Source organism: Rhineura floridana, chromosome 9 (genome assembly GCF_030035675.1).
Source record: "Rhineura floridana isolate rRhiFlo1 chromosome 9, rRhiFlo1.hap2, whole genome shotgun sequence".
Taxonomy (NCBI): Eukaryota; Metazoa; Chordata; class Lepidosauria; order Squamata; family Rhineuridae; genus Rhineura; species Rhineura floridana.
The window spans coordinates 44444409-44462567 of NC_084488.1; positions in this window are offsets into that span (position 1 = coordinate 44444409).

The following is an 18159-nucleotide window of genomic DNA, read 5'->3' on the forward strand; positions in this document are numbered from 1 at the left end:
TGTGCTGTATAAGATGTGACATTCACACATGTGTCTTTGTATGTACATCCTGAAAATGAACATACAGGGAAAGGATCTGGTTACCATTCAGATTTAGAGACCTCTACCACAAAATACATCCATGTGTCCTTCACATCTTATGTGGTACACATGCATTTTGTATTCATATATGTATAGCCAAGTACAAAAAAGTAAAATTAAAAAAATAAGAATCAGCCCTGCCTATGTACTGCTGGAAGGTTGAACTTTTCATTCAAAGGAGTTTCCAGAAGATTGTGTTGGAAATTGCTACATAGGAGGAAGATACAACAGATTCTCCCCACCTCCCACCATTAAAACGTTTGCCTAAATGTCTTGAAACAGCTACCATAAATAGTACTGAATGTTCTGGATTTTTTCAAATGCCACAGGTAGTTTGTCATCTTGGGCATGGAATTTCAGCATCTGAAAGAATGTCAGCATCTGATTGAACCACATTGTACAGTGCTAAAAAGCATCTTCAGCGCTGGGCTTTAGAGCTGTAGATTCAGGTGGAACTTATCTTGGTGTGCTCAACCACACAAAGGCAGGGAGCAGCTCACAAAAGGGCTGTGTTATGCCATTTCTTTGTTAGGTGCATTCCTATGTCATTATACGTGACATTCTGTCATTTAAGATGAATTAAAAATAGAATATTGTAGAATGGTGGAAACAAAAAACAGCAGCCAGTAATACACAGCAATAAGGTCATATGAAAACAAACTAACTAGTTTCCAAATCTCAGAGACACTTCTTAAAATCCACTTTTATATATTTATTCTTTGTTCACAAAGGACAAACATGAAAGTGAAATTATGCACAATTCACATGAAGCTAAAAAGGAGAAACCTGAATTATGGATGAATTATGTGTTCAGAGGAACAACATGATCAGAAATGTCATATTACCTGAGTTTGAATTTAAGACTCCATGGGCCAGTTTAGACATAATGATCTCAGTCTAATAAACACAAGCCTTGTGTCTGTGCACTTCCTCAAAGGTTCATAAACAGATATTATACCACAGTTTCATAGTTTAATAGGATATACTGTAACAGGAAACTGTGGTTTAATTAACCCCAGAAATACTGAATTCTGGCATGCAGGAGAAAGCAGGAGGGAAGGAGGAAAAGAAGCCTATAGACACCAGGCTTGTTTTCAGTTAATAAACTATTAGATTGATATTATGACAGAACCAGCCCATTAACTCTCTCAATAACAAAAGCTGGCTCAGTAAAATTTACTGTATTTCTGTTCATTGTATATTGCTTTCTTAAAAGCCCTGTAAAAATATCCAGTGAGAGAAGGATCTGTACGGATCTGCATCTAGGCTCTACACAACCAAGTCTAGCACTCTACTGTTTTATGTATTGATTGATTTATCTTATTTATATCCCACCCTTTCTCCCTGTAGGAGCCCAAGGTGGCAAACTAAAGCACTAATAACACTTTAAAACATCATAAAAACAGACTTTAACATATATTAAAGCAAAACAACCATTAAAACATATTAAAATAAAACATCTATAAAAACATATTTAAAAAGCTTTAAAACATGTTTTAAAAAAGATTTAAAATATATTAAAAAGCAATTCCAACACAGATGCAGTACGCCATAGGTCGATACTGTAAACCTAGTGACATATATTATATATAAGGTGTGTATGTTATGTGCCTTCAGGTCAATTACGACTTATGGTGACCCTATGAATCAGTGACCTCCAATAACATGTGTTGTAACCCACACTGTTCAAATCTTGTAAGTTCAGGTAAGAGGCTTCCTTTATGAAATCAATCCAACACTTGTTTGGTTTTCCTCTTTTTCTACTCCCTTCTGTTTTCCCCAGCATTATTGTCTTTTCTAGTGAATCATGTCTTCTCATTATGTGTCCAAAGTATGATAACCTCAGTTTCATCATTTTAGTTTCTAGTGATAGTTCTGGTTTAATTTGTTCTAACACCCAATTATTTATCTTTTTCTCAGTCCATGGTATCTGCAAAGCTCTCCTCCAACACCACATTTCAAATGAGCTCATTTTTCTCTTATCCACTTTTTTCACTGTCCAACTTTCACATCCATACATAGAGATCAGGAATACTATGGTCTGAATGATCTTGACTTTAGTGTTCAGTGATTCATCTTTGCATTTGAAGACCTTTTCTAGTTCTCTCATAGCTACCCTCCCCAATCCTAACCTTCTTCTGATTTCTTATTATCTCCATTTTGGTTAATGACTGTGCCAAAGTATTGATAATCCTTGACAAGTTCAATGGCCTCATTATACTTTGAAGTTACATAAATCTTCTGTTGTCATTACTTTAGTCTTCTTGACGTTCAGCTGTAGTCCTGCTTTTGTGCTTTCTTTAACTTTCATCAGCATTCATTTCAGATCATTACTGGTATCTGCTACTAGTATGGTATCATCTGAATATCTTAAATTATCGATATTTTCCCTCCAATTTTCACACCACTTTGGTCTGAACCAGCTTTCCATATGATATGTTCTGCATATAGGTTAAACAAATAGGGTGATAAAATACAACCCAGTCTCACACCCTTTCCGATGGAGAACCAATCGGTTTCTCCATATTCTGTCCTTACGGTAGCCTCTTGTCCAGAGTATAGGTTATGCATCAGGACAATCAGATGTTGTGGCACCCTCATTTCTTTTAAAGCATTCCATAGTTTTTCGTTATCTACATAATCAAAAGCTTTGCTGTAATCTATAAAGCACAGAGTGATTTCCTTCTGAAATTCCTTGGTCTGTTCCATTATCCAACATGTGTTTGCGATATGATCTCTGGTGCCTCTTCTCTTTCTAAATCCAGCTTGGACATCTGGGCATTTCTTGTTCCATGTATGGTAAGAGCCTTTGTTGTAGAATCTTGAGCATTGCTTTACTTGCATGAGATATTAAGGCGGTTTTTCAATAATTACTGCATTCCCTGGGATCCCCTTTCTTTGGAATCGGAATGTATATTGAATGCTTCCAGTCTGTGGACCATTGTTTTATTTTCCATATTTGGTGATAACTTTTTGACAGATTTTGGACAGATTCAATCTCAGTAGCTTGTAGCAACTCAAATGGTATGCCATCAATTCCTGGTGATTGGTTTCTTCCAAGTATTTTAAGAGCTTCCACCTCACATTCTAAAATTTCTGGTTCTTCATCATATGGTTCCTCCATGAATGAATCTGGCATCTTTACATCACATTTACATAGTTCTTCAGGGTATTGCTTCCATCTTCCTTTTATTTCATCTCGGTCAGTCAATGTGTTTCCCTGTTGATTATTCAACATCCCTACTCTTGGTTTAAATTTCTGTTTGATTTCTCTTATCTTTTGGAATAGGGCTCTTGTTCTACCTTTTTAATTATCCTCTTCTATTTCTATACAATAACTACTGTAGTAGTTCTCTTTGCCCCCACACAAAGAAGACTCGTGACACCAAACTGGTATAATGTTATATTTATTAAAATATAACATCCTAAATCCAATGCAATACAGCCAATTATTCAAATCTATATCTTTTCAGGCAGGTGAGGCTAAACCTAACAACGAGGGATTACACCCTCACCTTCTTAAGGCATCACTTCTCATCATCACGTGACTCCATAGTCAAGGACGTGGGTGAATTCCTCCCTCCTTGCTCTTGGAGCCAGCTGTGTGGTTCCAACCCCCACACCATGGCCCCGCCGTACTGGCGTTCACCATGATGCGCAAGCAGGTCCCACAAGGACACAACACAGATCCCCACCGGTCACAAAGCCCTGATGGTTCCCTAGGAAGTGCCCCTTTTTCATGATGCCTTAACCACCTAATTTTAACCCCCATATACCTCACCTGCCCGAATTCTATGCCACAAGAGGGGATCAGCTTAAGCTTGGTCCCCTCCACCCAATGAGGATAACAATCCCCTTAATCCCCCCATAAGATCCTCCAAAAACAGGTCACACCCTTGCTCAGAAAGATGAACACCATCATCTCGAAATAGATGCGGGGCATGGAACCTAATCCTATCATGAGAAAGAACTGCCCCACCAAGAGACAAAACTAAATCCCTAACCTTCCTATTGACCCATTTCCTAGCTCTATCTATCTTATTGGGGTGAACAGCACCCCTCCAAACCCTTCTAACAAGCATTTCAGACCATACAAGCAGAAGATGGGGATATGATCTAATAAGCCACGTGAGATCACACGTAACTTTTAGCAGCAAATCAAACCCAGGACGCTGCACCAAATCATTTTCACCCAAATGAATTAACAATATGTGCGGCCTGTCAGCCAATGACATGATCCGGCACACAGCAGGCAGCAACGCATCCCATAACATGCCCCTCTGGGCTTCCCACTGAATCGTAGCTGTGGCAGAAAGCTGCAGCTGTGTTCCATAAACAGACGAGGATGCCCTCCGATGAGCCCAAAACACAAGTGAGTGGCCACACAAGACGATCCTGACGGGAATTGGGATGTTTGTCAAACCTACAGGAAACAAAAACAAAGTCATCTGTTAAAACCTGACGTAAGACTTAAATGCATCGGAACGCCACTTTCCGATCGCCTGTATCTCACTGATACTCATGCCCACAAGGGTCGCAGCTGTAACTGCACCAATCCGGAAAGAAAGCAGCCCATAGACTCCAGCATCGCGACCACTGGCCAACAAGGCCCGCCGAACAACGGCCCAAAATTGAAATTGAGTCAGGGCAGTACCATCCATATGTATGAACAAATAACGCTGGCCCGCTGGCCGAATGGATAAGAATTGTCGCATTGCAGACACAGGGCACAATACCTGGACCTGGTGACTTCGTAAAAGCACGAATACTGCCATGGCCCTTTGATCGGTCTTAGAGACCCGCAGTGAAAACTTCACTATATCTGCACCGAATGTGCAATCGCCAAAGCATAAGGCTCGATAAGAAGGGGGCAATACTTTGCTAGGGCGAAAAGCACCATAAAACATTGTCAGAGTTACTGCGGCGAACAGGTGCGACTCATACTGAGATGAGCATAAAGAATTAAATAGTGCCAGGATCTGGAAGAGGACATTGGGCGTGATTGGCCTCCTCTGGCCAGCGGACCTGGGAGCAGAATGCGACCAACCCACAAGGACCTATCTGACCCTAAAATCTACAGAATGATCCGGCAGCCCCCTTTCCTTGGAAATAAACGCTAGTGCCGAGAGGTGACCAGCGATAGTAGAAACAGAATTATTGTGCCCTTTTAAATGTGTCATAAACTGCAATAAATGCTCCACAGGAATAGGCCACTCCAAAGGCAGCTCCGTGCCTATACGGAAAGTCTGGAACTTAGCAAATGAATGCTCATACGCATTTTGAGTACTGGGAGCCAGAGCGGCAGGAATCGCAACCCCAACTTCTAGTTGCCAAGGTTCCACAGGAAAGGTGGGATTGGTACAGGATCCAGAGCCACTCCAGGTGGCGCGCCATCTGTAAGCGTGAAAGTGCATCAGCTACTGTATTCTGCAAACCTGGAACATGTCTGGCCAGGAATAAAATATTAAAGTGCAAGCATTGCAACACAAAAGCGCGCACCAAGCGCATGACACGAGGAGACTTAGAAGTTTGGGCATTAATCACGCTAACTGTGGAAATATTATCGCACCAGAAGCGCACTGTGCAGTTTGTAAATGCCTTTGGCCAGATACGAACAGCGACCGCAATTGGAAAAAATTCCAAAAATGTCAAATCGGAAGTAATTCCGATATCTCGCCAACTGTCAGGCCATCGCTCAGCACACCACTGGGCTCTAAAGATGACCCCAAAGCCAATGCATCCGGCAGCGTCAGAATGCACCGGTAATTTCGCTTCTAAGATTATTTCCTCCCTCCAAAAGGAAAGGCGATTGAAATCCTTCAGGAATGCAAGCCACATGTACAAATCCTGTCTCATCCCTGACGTGATCCTTATGAAATGGAAGCGAGAGTGAACTCCCTTCATGGCGTCACATAAACGCCTGAGGAACGCACGACCAGGGGAAATAACTTTGGAAGCAAAAACTAAGTGGCCACAAGTTCCTGTAACCGGGCCAGTGTGATCTTTTTCAACCCTATTACTAGACAGAGCAGTTGACGCAGTACTACCAACTTCTCAAGCGGCAAACGTGAGGATTGAGTCACAGTATCTAACTGAATCCCTAAGATAATAAGGGAAGTAGTAGGGCCCTCTGACTTTTCGGGAGCTAACGGAACTCCCAATTCGTCAGTTAAAGTGTCAAAAGATTGTATCAAATGAAGGCTATGAAAAGACACGGCCGGTCCCACAAATAAAAAAAAAATTATCAAGATAATGAGCAGAAAAGGAGGACGATGCTTTCCTCCTCAATGCCCATTCTAGAAATGTGCTAAATGCTTCAAAAGCAGTGCACGACACAGAACAGCCCATTGGCATAATAATAATAATAATAAATAAAATTTTATTTAGCAGACACTCATCTCTCTGACTGAACGGACACTCTGGGCGACATACAATATAAAATACAATATAAAATACAACCTGCTCATATACATAATCATCACATTATTAATATCATAACATCTCATCTGAAGACCATCTTACATTAATACAGTGTAAAACCTAACCCACCCCAGAGATCCCATAGGCCTGCCTGAAGAGCCAGGTCTTCAAGGCTCAGCGAAAAGTCAACAGGGAGGGGGCATGCCGAAGGTCAAAGGGAAGTAAGTTCCAGAGGGTGGGGGCCACGATCGAAAAAGCCCTCTCCCTGGTCCGCACCAACCTAGCTGTCTTAGTCGGTGGGACCGAGAGAAGGTCCTGTGAGGCTGATCTTGTTTGGCGGCATATTTGGTGATACTGGAGGCGCTCCTTCAGATAAACTGGGCCGGAACTGTATAGAGTTTTAAAGGTTAAAACCAACACCTTGAATTGGGCCTGGTATACAACTGGCAACCAGTGTAATTCAATCAACACTGGGGTGATATGATCGCGGCGGCGGGTCTGCTTTATTAAGCGTGCCGCCGCGTTTTGTACCAGCTGGAGTTTCCGGACCGTCTTCAAGGGTAACCCCACGTAGAGCGCATTACAGTAGTCTAATCGAGAGAAGATCAGGGCATGTATCACTCGTGGGAGCAGATGTATGGGAAGATAGGGTCGCAGCCTTTGTACTAGATGAAGTTGGTACCAAGCTGCCTGGCTCACTGCAGAAACCTGAGCCTCCATAGACAGCTGGGAGTCCAAGATGACCCCGAGACTGCGGACCTGGTCCTTCAGGGGCAAACTCACCCCATTAAGTATCAGGTCAAAATCACCCAACCTTCCCTTGTCCCCCACTAGTAATACCTCAGTCTTATCGGGGTTCAGCTTCAGCCTGTTCTCTCCCATCCATCCACTTACAGACTCCAGGCACTTGGACAAGGTATCCACAGCCAACTCTGGTGAAGATTTAAATGAGAGATAGAGCTGCGTGTCATCTGCATATTGGTGACACTGCAGCCCAAAACTCCTGATGATGGCTCCCAGCGGTTTCATATAAATGTTAAATAGCATGGGAGAGAGGATAGAACCCTGTGGCACACCACAGTTGAGGGGCCAAGGGTCTGAAACCTCATCCCCCAACACTACCCATTGATATCTACCGGAGGGATAGGAACGGAACCACTGTAAAACAGTGCCTCCTATTCCCAGTCCCTCCAGGCGACTCAACAGGATACCGTGGTCGACGGTATCGAAAGCCGCTGAGAGGTCCAGGAGGATGAGGAAGGTATGTTCTCCCCTATCCAACACCCTCCTCATATCATCCACCAGAGCGACCAAGGCTGTTTCAGTTCCGTCTCCAGTCCTGAAGCCCGACTGGAAAGGATCTAAATAATCTGCTTCCTCCAAGTGTGTCTGTAGCTGCTTTGCCACCACACGCTCAATTACCTTGCCCAAGAACGGTAAATTGGAGACTGGGCGAAAGTTGTTTAAATCTTGGGGATCCAAGGAGGGCTTTTTCAGAATAGGTCTTATCACTGCCTCCTTGAGGGGCAATGGCATTACACCCTCCTCCAAGGATGCATTTACCATTGCCTTGATTCCATTGCCCAGTCTCTCTTTACAGCTCATAACGAGCCATGAAGGGCAAGGATCAAGTAAGCAAGTGGTTGGTTTTACAGTAGAGAGCACCTTGTCCACTTCATCAGAGAGAAGAGGCTGAAACCGATCCCAGCAGACCGGATTGCAACTGGCCGCCTCTGGACCCCTACTTGTAACCACGACGTACGGAATCTTGTCCTTTAGGTGCTCGATTTTATCGGCAAAGTGTTTAACAAATGTGTCACAGGAGGCTTTTGATTGTTCCATAGGTTCCTGCGCTACTGGACCGACCAGGCTTCGGACCACTTGGAACAACCTCCTGGGACAGCACTCTGCCGATGCAATAGAGGCAGCAAAGAATTGCCTCTTTGCTGCCTTTGTTGCCCGCTGGTAGGCCGCTATTGCCGCTCTAACCAGTGTCCGATCACCTTCAGTGCACGATTTCCGCCATCGGCGCTCTAGTCGTCTCACTTCCTGCCTCAGACTGCATAACCGTGGTGTATACCAGGGTGCAGTCTGAGTTCTATTCAGGAGAAGAGGACGTTTCGGTGCCACCCGGTCTATTGCCCTAGTGATCTCCCTATTCCACTCCATCACCAGGGCTTCGACCGGGTGGCCTTCAGTTAGCTCCAGATCACCCAGCGCATTTAGGAATCCAATAGGCTCCATCATGCGTCTGGGGCGGACCATCCTAATAGGTCCTTGTCCCCTGCGGAGGGTGTGCGGCACAGAGAGATCCAATTTCACCAGGTAGTGATCTGACCATGACACAGGGCTAGAAGAAACAGTCCCCATAGCTCTGTCGACGTAAAACTGATATTGAAATTTAAAACCAAGCAAATCCCCATCCTCAGGGTGTACTGGCAAAAGGCGAAAAGCAGATTTTATATCACACTTTGCCATTAAAGCACCCCTTCCAGCTTTTCTAACTACTCTAACCACCTCATCAAAAGAAGTATATCTAACTGATGCAAATGATGGGGAAATGCCATCATTGACAGAGGCCCCTTTTGGGAATGACAAATTATGAATCAGGTGATATTCTCCAGCCTGCTTCTAAAGGGGAAATCCTCAAATTTTCCAAAGTAGGAAAACAGAAGGGGCCTGATATCCGATCAGCAAGTATCTCCTCATGAAGCTTGGCCAAAACTACAGGCGCTAAATTACTATAAGAGGGCTGATTGACTAGCAATGTAGCAATCGTAGGACCCTCATAAGGGATACGAAAACCATCCGTAAAACCCTGGCGTATAAAACTAGCAGCCTGCCGATTGGGATAATGCTGTAACAGCTTCGCCAAAAGAGCCAGCTTGATCGGGCTACTGGCCTTGTGACGTACAGCCGCTATTGCCAGACCGCGTTTTGGCTGTGGGTGCTCCCCTGTACCCTGTCGAGCTGTACGTGCCCTCTGGCAAGAGGAACTAGAGTGGTTGCCTCAGCACAGTGCACAAACATGTCGGAACCTACAGGGACGTCTAGAGCATCGGCCATTGCTATTAAATGTCCAGCAGACTTGTTGGGATTGAACCCACTGCCCCCCTTGGCTGTAGCCAGAGGCGGAAGTCTGCGCACGTGCCAATAAATGCCCACTATCGGCCCTATCTCTTTTTTTTATTATTTTTTTTATTAATAATTTTTATTCAAATTTTTCAAAAAACAAACAAAACAAAGTAAAAAAAAATAATACCACAACAAAAAATAAAAAATAAAATAGTTGACTTCCGATTTGTCGCAGATCAGCTATAAGTATACAATATACATCAAACCTGTCCCTTAATATATACATACAGAATCCCTTTTCTCCATAGGCTATCTTAATTAATCGTCAAATCCCAATATCATCATTTTATTTTGATCTTTCAACAAAAAGTCTAAGAGAGGCTTCCATTCCTTAAGAAATGTATCTGTCGATTTTTCTCTAAGTAAACATGTCAATTTATCCATTTCTACTAAGTCCATTAATTTCAATAGCCATTCTTCCATTGTTGGTGTTGATTCCATTTTCCACTTTTGTGCATATAATAATCTTGCTGCCGTAATCATATATAATATTATTCTTCCATATTTCTTTTCTATTTGTTTATCCATAAAACCCAATAAAAAAAATTCTGGTTTTGATTGAATATTTATCTTTAGAATTTTTTGCATCTTCCTACCTATCTGTGCCCAAAATAATTTTGCCTTTTTACACAGCCACCACATATGATAAAATGATCCTTCTTGTTGTTTACATTTCCAACAAACATTAGAAACATTACTATACATTTTTGACAACTTTTCTGGAGTCATATACCAACGGTACATCATTTTATAAAATTTTTCTTTAAGATTATAGCATAGTGTAAATTTCAAGCCTTTTTTCCACATATTTTCCCATTGATCCATCTGTATGTTATAACCAAAATTTTTTGCCCACTTTACCATACACTCTTTTACTTGTTCTTCCTCCATATCCATTTTCAATAAGAGTTTATACATTTTCGCAATTATATTTTCATCATTTGTACACAATCCTATTTCAAAATCAGATTTACTTATTTCAAACCCATACATTTTCTTTTATTTTATATCTTTCTAACAATTGTAAATAGGCAAACCATTGAAAACTATATCCTTCCTTTGTCAGTTGTTCTCTCTCTTTCATTATATATTCTCCATGTACATTTTCTAATAGTTCTTGATAAGTTAACCATTTCTCTTTTCCAGCCATTTCTCTTCTGTAAAACGCTTCTTGACTTGAGACACATAATGGTATTTTCGAATAAAACCTTGGTTTATATCTATTCCATATTTTCAACAGAGGACGTCTTATAAAATGATTGTTAAAGTCTACATTTATTTTTGCTTTGTCATACCATAGATATCCATGCCATCCCCACTTCAAATTATGGCCCTCCAAATCCAATAGTCTTTTATTCCTCAATAAGATCCATTCCTTTATCCAGACTAGACAGCAGGCAGCAAAATAAAGTCTCAGATTTGGTAATCCCAGTCCTCCTCTTTCTTTGGCATCTTGTAGTAGTTTAAATTTAACTCTTGGTTTTTTTCCTTGCCATACAAATTTAGAGATATCTTTTTGCCATTGTTTAAAAGGTAAATCAGAGGATATGACAGGTATTGTTTGAAACAGAAACATCATTCTCGGTAATACATTCATTTTTATCACAGATATTCTACCCATTAATGACAATTGTAGTTTATCCCATCTTAGCAAGTCTTTCTTAATCTCTGTCCACAATTTTTCATAATTATTATGAAACAACTTTGAATTTTTGTTTGTCATAATGATACCTAAATATTTCAACTTTTTCTCTATTGTAAAATCTGTCTTGTCCATTAACTCTTTCTGTTCCCTTAAAGTTAAATTTTTCACCAACATCTTTGTTTTTTGATTGTTGATCTTAAATCCTGCTAACGATCCAAATTCTTTTAATTTGTCCATCAATACATTAATTCCTTCCAAAGGGTTTTCTAGTACAATTATCAAATCATCAGCAAATGCTCTCAATTTATATTCTTTTTTATCTTTAATCCCGAAATTCTTTTATCTTACCTTATATCTCTAAGCAGCACTTCTAAGACCAGAATAAATAAAAGAGGAGATAAAGGACATCCCTTTCTTGTACCCTTTTGTATTTCACATGAATCCGTTAAATCTCCATTAACAATTATCTGAGCCTTCTGAGATGTATAAATCGATCTAATCCATTTTATAAAATTATCTCCAAAATCCATTTGCTCCAAAACCTGAAACATAAATTTCCAATTCAAATTATCAAATGCTTTTTCAGCATCTAAAAAAATCAAAGCTGCTTGTTTATCATTTCGTTGTTCTAAATATTCCAAGACATTCAAGACATTCCTGACGTTGTCGCGTAATTGTCTTTTAGGTAAAAACCCTGATTGATCTTCCTGAATAAATTGTTGCAATATTATTTTCAATCTTCCTGCCAAGATCGTTGTAAAAATTTTATAGTCATTATTCAATAGAGATATTGGTCGATAATTTTTTGTTTTAGTTAAATCTTGCTCCTCTTTAGGTATTAATGTTATATTAGCATTTTTCCAACTATCCGGTATCTTTCCCTCTTGCAGAATAAGATTCATTGTAGACTGTAAAGGTAGTAAGAGTTCTTCCTCCAAACATTTATAATACATTGCAGATAACCCATCTGGTCCTGGTGCCTTTCCTAATTTAATTTTGTTTATAGCTTCAGATATCTCTCTTGACGTAATAGGGCCATTAATAGCTTGTCTCTGAAAATCTGTAATTTTAGGTAAATTCTGTTTAGATATATACTCTTCTATTTTTTCAGATGGAATTTCCTGACATTTGTACAATGTTGAGTAATATTGATGAAAAATCTTTTTGATTTTTACATTATCTGTCAACGTCTCTTCTCCTTCTTGTATCTTTAAAATAATATTTTTTTGACGTTCTTTTCTTAATTTATATGCTAACCATTTCCCAGGTTTATTTGCAAATTCAAAAGTCCTTTGTTTAGCAAAATTTAGTTTTCTTTCAATTTCTCTAACTGTCAGCATTGATACTTGCTTCTGTAACATTTTAATTTGATTTACAATAGAAACTTTAGTTGGATTCTTTTTCAATTCTTCCTCTTTTTGTTTTATTTCTTCCAAAATTAATTGCATTTTCTGTTGTTTCTTTTTTTTTAATTCAGAGTTACATTTAATAAAATATCCCCTCATAAATGCCTTACTTGTATCCCAAACGATATTTTCACTTGTTCCTTTATGTAAATTATGTTCAAAAAACTCTTTTAATTTCTTCTTACATTTTTGTACTACTTTGTCATTCTGTAATAAAGATTCATTTAGTCTCCATCTAAATCCAAGATTTTTTTTTAAAAAAAATTAATATCACAGGATTATGATCCGAAAAAGTTTTTGGTAATATATCCATTTTAAAAGTATCCTTCGCTAAAATTTTAGACATCCAAATCATATCAATCCTCGAGAATGTTTTGTGTCTTTCTGAAAAATAAGTAAATTCCTTTGCATTATCATTTATATATCTCCAGGTATCCACCAATTCTAAATGTTCCATCAGTTCAAAGCAAATCTTCAGTAATTTACCCTGTGTCTCTTTGATTTTTTTTTCAGAAAGCCTATCAATTTTTGGTGAGATTACCCCATTCCAATCACCCATGACACACCAATGATCATATGAAAACTCTGACAATTTTTCCATAAGTCCTGTGTAAAACCTTGTTTTATCTTCATTGGGGGCATAAATACCCACTATCAAAATGTTTGTACCCTGTAGAGTAATTTCAACCCCCACAAATCTACCACTATCATCCAGTAATACCAATTTAGGAAGCAATTGTGGGTTAATGTAGAGAACAACTCCATTTTTTTTTTTTGGTCCAGCCGAAATAAATTCTTCACCCAAATTTTTACAAATCAAATATTTGGAATCTTTCTTCTTAATATGAGTTTCTTGTAAACAAATTATATCCAATTTTAGTTTTTTCAAATAATGAAACACTTTCTTTCTCTTCTGCGCCGTGTTGGCTCCATTTATATTCCAAGTTAGATATTTGTAATCCATCTTTAAGCGTGTATTTTAAATGTGCCTGATGCTCCTTTTAATCCATCATCTTCCTTCCCTTTGAGTTTATCTTCATCCATGTCTTTTGAAGCTTTTCTCAAGAAGTCCCTTGCTTTTTGAACAGTATTCAATCTATATTTCTGTTGTCTAAATGTAAAAATCACTCCTTCTGGAACATCCCATCTAAATTGAATTTTGCATTGCTTGAGTTTCTCTGTGAGGAAAGCATATTCTTTTCTCTTACGTAAAAGTCTAATAGGAATTTCTTTCATCACCAGTATTTCCTTACCATCAATTTTAAAGGTATTTTTAAAGTGTTGCTGTAATACCATATCTCTGGTCGTCTTCTTTATAAAATGAACAAGCACATCTCTTGGAATTTTATTCATTGTTGCATATCTGGAATTAATTCTATACACTTTGTCTATTTCAAATTCCATCCGATCTTCATTCAAATCCAGAAATTTTACTAAAGCATTAACAATTTTATCTCTGATGTCTTCACCTGTTTCCTCAGGGATTGCACGGAATCTCAAACAATGTTCTTTGTTTTTCATTTCAGTCACAGCCATATAGTCCAAGTTTTTTTCTAATTCCAGATTTAATATATCTGTTCTATTCTCCAAGATTTGTACCTTTTCTTTAGTATTTTTTGCATCCTCCTTTATTTGCCCAATTGTCCCTTTAATCTCATCCACTTGTGTTTTAATATAGTCTTTTATATCTGTCAGTTCAGTTTTCATTTCCTGTTTTATATCATTAATCCCTTCCATTATTTTTTGAAACATATCTGGGGGTATAGCCCCTTCCTGTGGATCAGTAGAACCTCTTCGCTCCTGGGCCTTAGTTGCTTTTTTAGTTGTCATTTTCAAGAGAAGCCTTTAATTTCTGATATTAATCACTGTTCCAAAACCTAGAGGCAGTCTATTTCTTTTTTTTTTCCTCCACCAACAAAAAAGTTAATATTCCAGGCCTGTTATTGTAATCCAGTCAGCACAACACAGTTCTTATCTACGTCCAAGAATGCAAAACAATTCTGGTTCCCAACACCAAACGATTAGTAACATGTATGAGCAGCAGATTCGTCCAAAAAGAAATAGTCCAAGGAGAAAAATAGTCCAAAATATATTTCCATCAAATAATAATTACCTCTCATCCGTTTTTAAGCTTTAAAACTCCAAATTCAGGCCAGCTTTTTGTCGTAAAAAAAGTATATAAGTTGTTTACATTTTCTTTCTTCCTTAATTATATTTAAAAGAGAAAAAGTATGACTCACCCAGGTTTCTCAGTTGCTGATTCGTAAACAAATCCCTTTTATTGTAGTAATTTAAGCCAAATGATAAGATTTAGACAGAAGTAGGCTCGCTGGTTAAGGACGTTTTTTTAAGAAGAAAAAAAACGCTTCGCTTTTTTTCAGTACAGCTTGCATGGAAATCCTGATTCCGTCTTCAGCTGATCGGCATGCCTTCTTATCTCAGGGATTTCCTGATCAATTCCAGCCGCCGACAGCTCAACGAAGTCTTGTGGAAAATCTGATCGGTTCTCCTATACCTTGGAGAACATTTAAGCCAGTCCAAGATTCCTCTTGGCTGGCTTTTAACCTGAAAAAAGCTTCCTCTGAGGCAGAGCTCCCTCAGAGACAACCACCAGCCAGCACTCCTTCCGGGAAGTCCACTATCGGCCCTATCTCCAAGAGAGGGCCTGGCGGAGGTCATAGAACGTAGCCACAGTCCAGTATGTTCAATGTCGCAACGAAGGGTAGGATCTAATGCTGCTCTTTGTCTAAAATGCTGATCATACCTAAGCCAAGCGGTTCCAGAGAATTCTCGGAAGGCCCGATGCACTATATCCTGATATTTTATCATGGATAAAGCCCTAGACGGATAAGCCTGTGTCATAACACCCATATAAATCGTATAGGCGTTCAACCAATTAGGCCACACCCTATCCACCTTCCTTTTGATCACTGCCTCACGCTCTTTCCCTTCCTGACCGTCCTTAGGCTTAGCCTCGTGCTCACGAAACAGGAGAGTAAGCAAGTCAATATACTCTCCCCTCCAAATTTTTTCTTTTGTTCGTATCGCCTTGAGGATAAACCCCATATGGAAGGGACAAAGAAGCAGGTGATTGAGAAGAGGAAATCGAAGGCGGCTGCCAAGGACTCACTGCAGCCGCCGGCCAAGGAAGCTGTGGGTGCTGGGGTACCAACACCCCTCCCATAAACACTACTGGGAGGGCAGCTGCTCCCAACGAAGGAGAATCAGCTGTTTGTATATCCCTGTTAAGGGCAGTGGAATCCTGTGGATGTGTATTGTGAGCTTGTGAGTGCATGATTTGCTCACCTGTATACGCCAAAGGAGAGGCAATCACAGAAGGTGCTGCAAACCCAGAAACTATTGGAGTAAACGCTGCAGCATCATGTGGAACTGGCTGCTGACTTTGCATATGCCCGGCAGCTGACAGAACTGAAGGTGTGACAGCAGAAATAGGTGCTTGATCAGCTGGTAAACACGCAGTATGCGTACGGATTGCTGGCTCCTCACTGGGTACCGCAGCTTCCAGAACCCCGATTCTAGAAACTAAATCAGCAAGAATACGATTTTTAGGCTTTTTGGAAGCCAACCGTGCAGATTTCTTACCTGCTGGAGCGGTACTTGTGCCAGCCTCAGCATCCAGGGGCTGTCTGCGTTCCTTTTCCAACGCCTCCACCCTAGCCACCAAGGCACGGATGGTCCCAAAATCCTCCTCTTTGTCAGAAGACAGGTTCTCCTGTGGTAGAGGGCGCTTTGTAGTTTGCTTGACCACCCGCACCCCTTTTTCCGCTGAGCCTTCCTGGGAGGCATTTTGTAAGAAACAATAAACAACAACAATTATACAAAAGACCAAAATGCTATTATAATCTAATTATGGAGTCAACAAATTATAATAATAATTAGCATACACCAAGTGCCTATAACACTACAACTAATAAATTAACCCAAGCTCTTTGGTTATTTATATATTTTATTTATTTACTTATTTACTTATACATTTATTTATTTATTATATACAAAGGGAAAGTGGAAAAAGGATTGAAGGTAAAGGGAAGTGGGAAGGGGGGGTAATTTATATTTTTAACACTAATGAAATGGAATAAATAACGACTAGTAAATGAATTTTAAAGTAATGGAATACCTTAGTTATTAAATTAACAGAAACAATACTTATTATATCTTTAAACCTTTGCTCTAAAATTAATTAGGTAACTACCAAAGTAACCAAAAGGATTAACAATCTAAATGGAATTACGCAACAAGAATAACTGGGGGGGGGCAAATATCTCAACGTTAACTAAAGCAAAGGCAGAATTAATTTAAGACACACAAACTAAAACAGGAATAAACAAACAAACAACTCAAACCCTCGTAACTGAAACTTAAAAGGCAATAACACTAAAGGGAACTAAACCAGGAAATAAGGAAGCCGGATTGCTGCCCCGCCGCCGCGGGCGCGTAGGCGGACTCCCGACGCCCAGCTGATCGTCGGAGATCCGATAATAGTAAGTAAAGGCTCGAAAAGGAAAACAAGAGGCAAAGGAATCACAAGCAATGAAAAAATCTCTGAACGAACGCCAAAGCCGCCAACGGAGCAATGTGGAATGAGGATGAAACGCAGCTGCCGCGAGGCGAAAAAGGCAAGTGCGGGAAGAACGGAGCAGCCTTATATCTGCTGCTCAGCGCCCTCCCTGATAGGATGATTGATCTCATGTGGCTCCTAGCACTTGATTCGAGAATGTTCCCAAGTCTTCCCTGTAACTATGGTGGGGGCAAATATGCCCCTAATTAGGAACAACATTGTCCCTATGTACTAGTCACTGTATTATTGCATTTAGGGTTTTAACTATATTTCTATCCCCTTTTGCTTTCCTTCTCTCTTCAACCATTTTAAGAGTTTCGTCAGTCATCCATTCAGGTTTTTCTCCCTTTTTAATTAGAGGTGTTGTCTTTTTGTATTGTTCCCTGATAATGTGTCTGACATCAATCCATAGTTCTAGTTCTCTGTCAACTAAGTTTAAAGGCTAAAATCTGTGCCTTATTTGATCTTTATATTCTTCTGGGATGTTATTTAAATTGTATTTTGGCATTATGATTGCTTTATTGTTATTCTTTAGCTTAACTCTGATTTTCAATATTACCAGTTCATGATCTGTACCGCAGTCTGCTCCTGGTCTTGTTTTCCCAGAAAGTACGGAACTTCTCTATCTTCTGCTATCAATTATATAATCAATTTTATTCCTATATTGACTATTTGGTGATGTCCACGTGTACAGTCATCTTTTTGGTTGCTTGAAAAAAATGTGTTTGCAAGAAACAAATTATTGGCTTCACAGAATTCAATAAGTCTTTCTCTTGCTTTTTTTCTGTCTCAAGCCCCATTTCCCCACAATTTCTAGCGCTTCACTATTCGCTATTTTTGTGTTCCAGTCCCCCATGGTTATTAGAACATCCTGTTCTGGTGTGTGATCAATT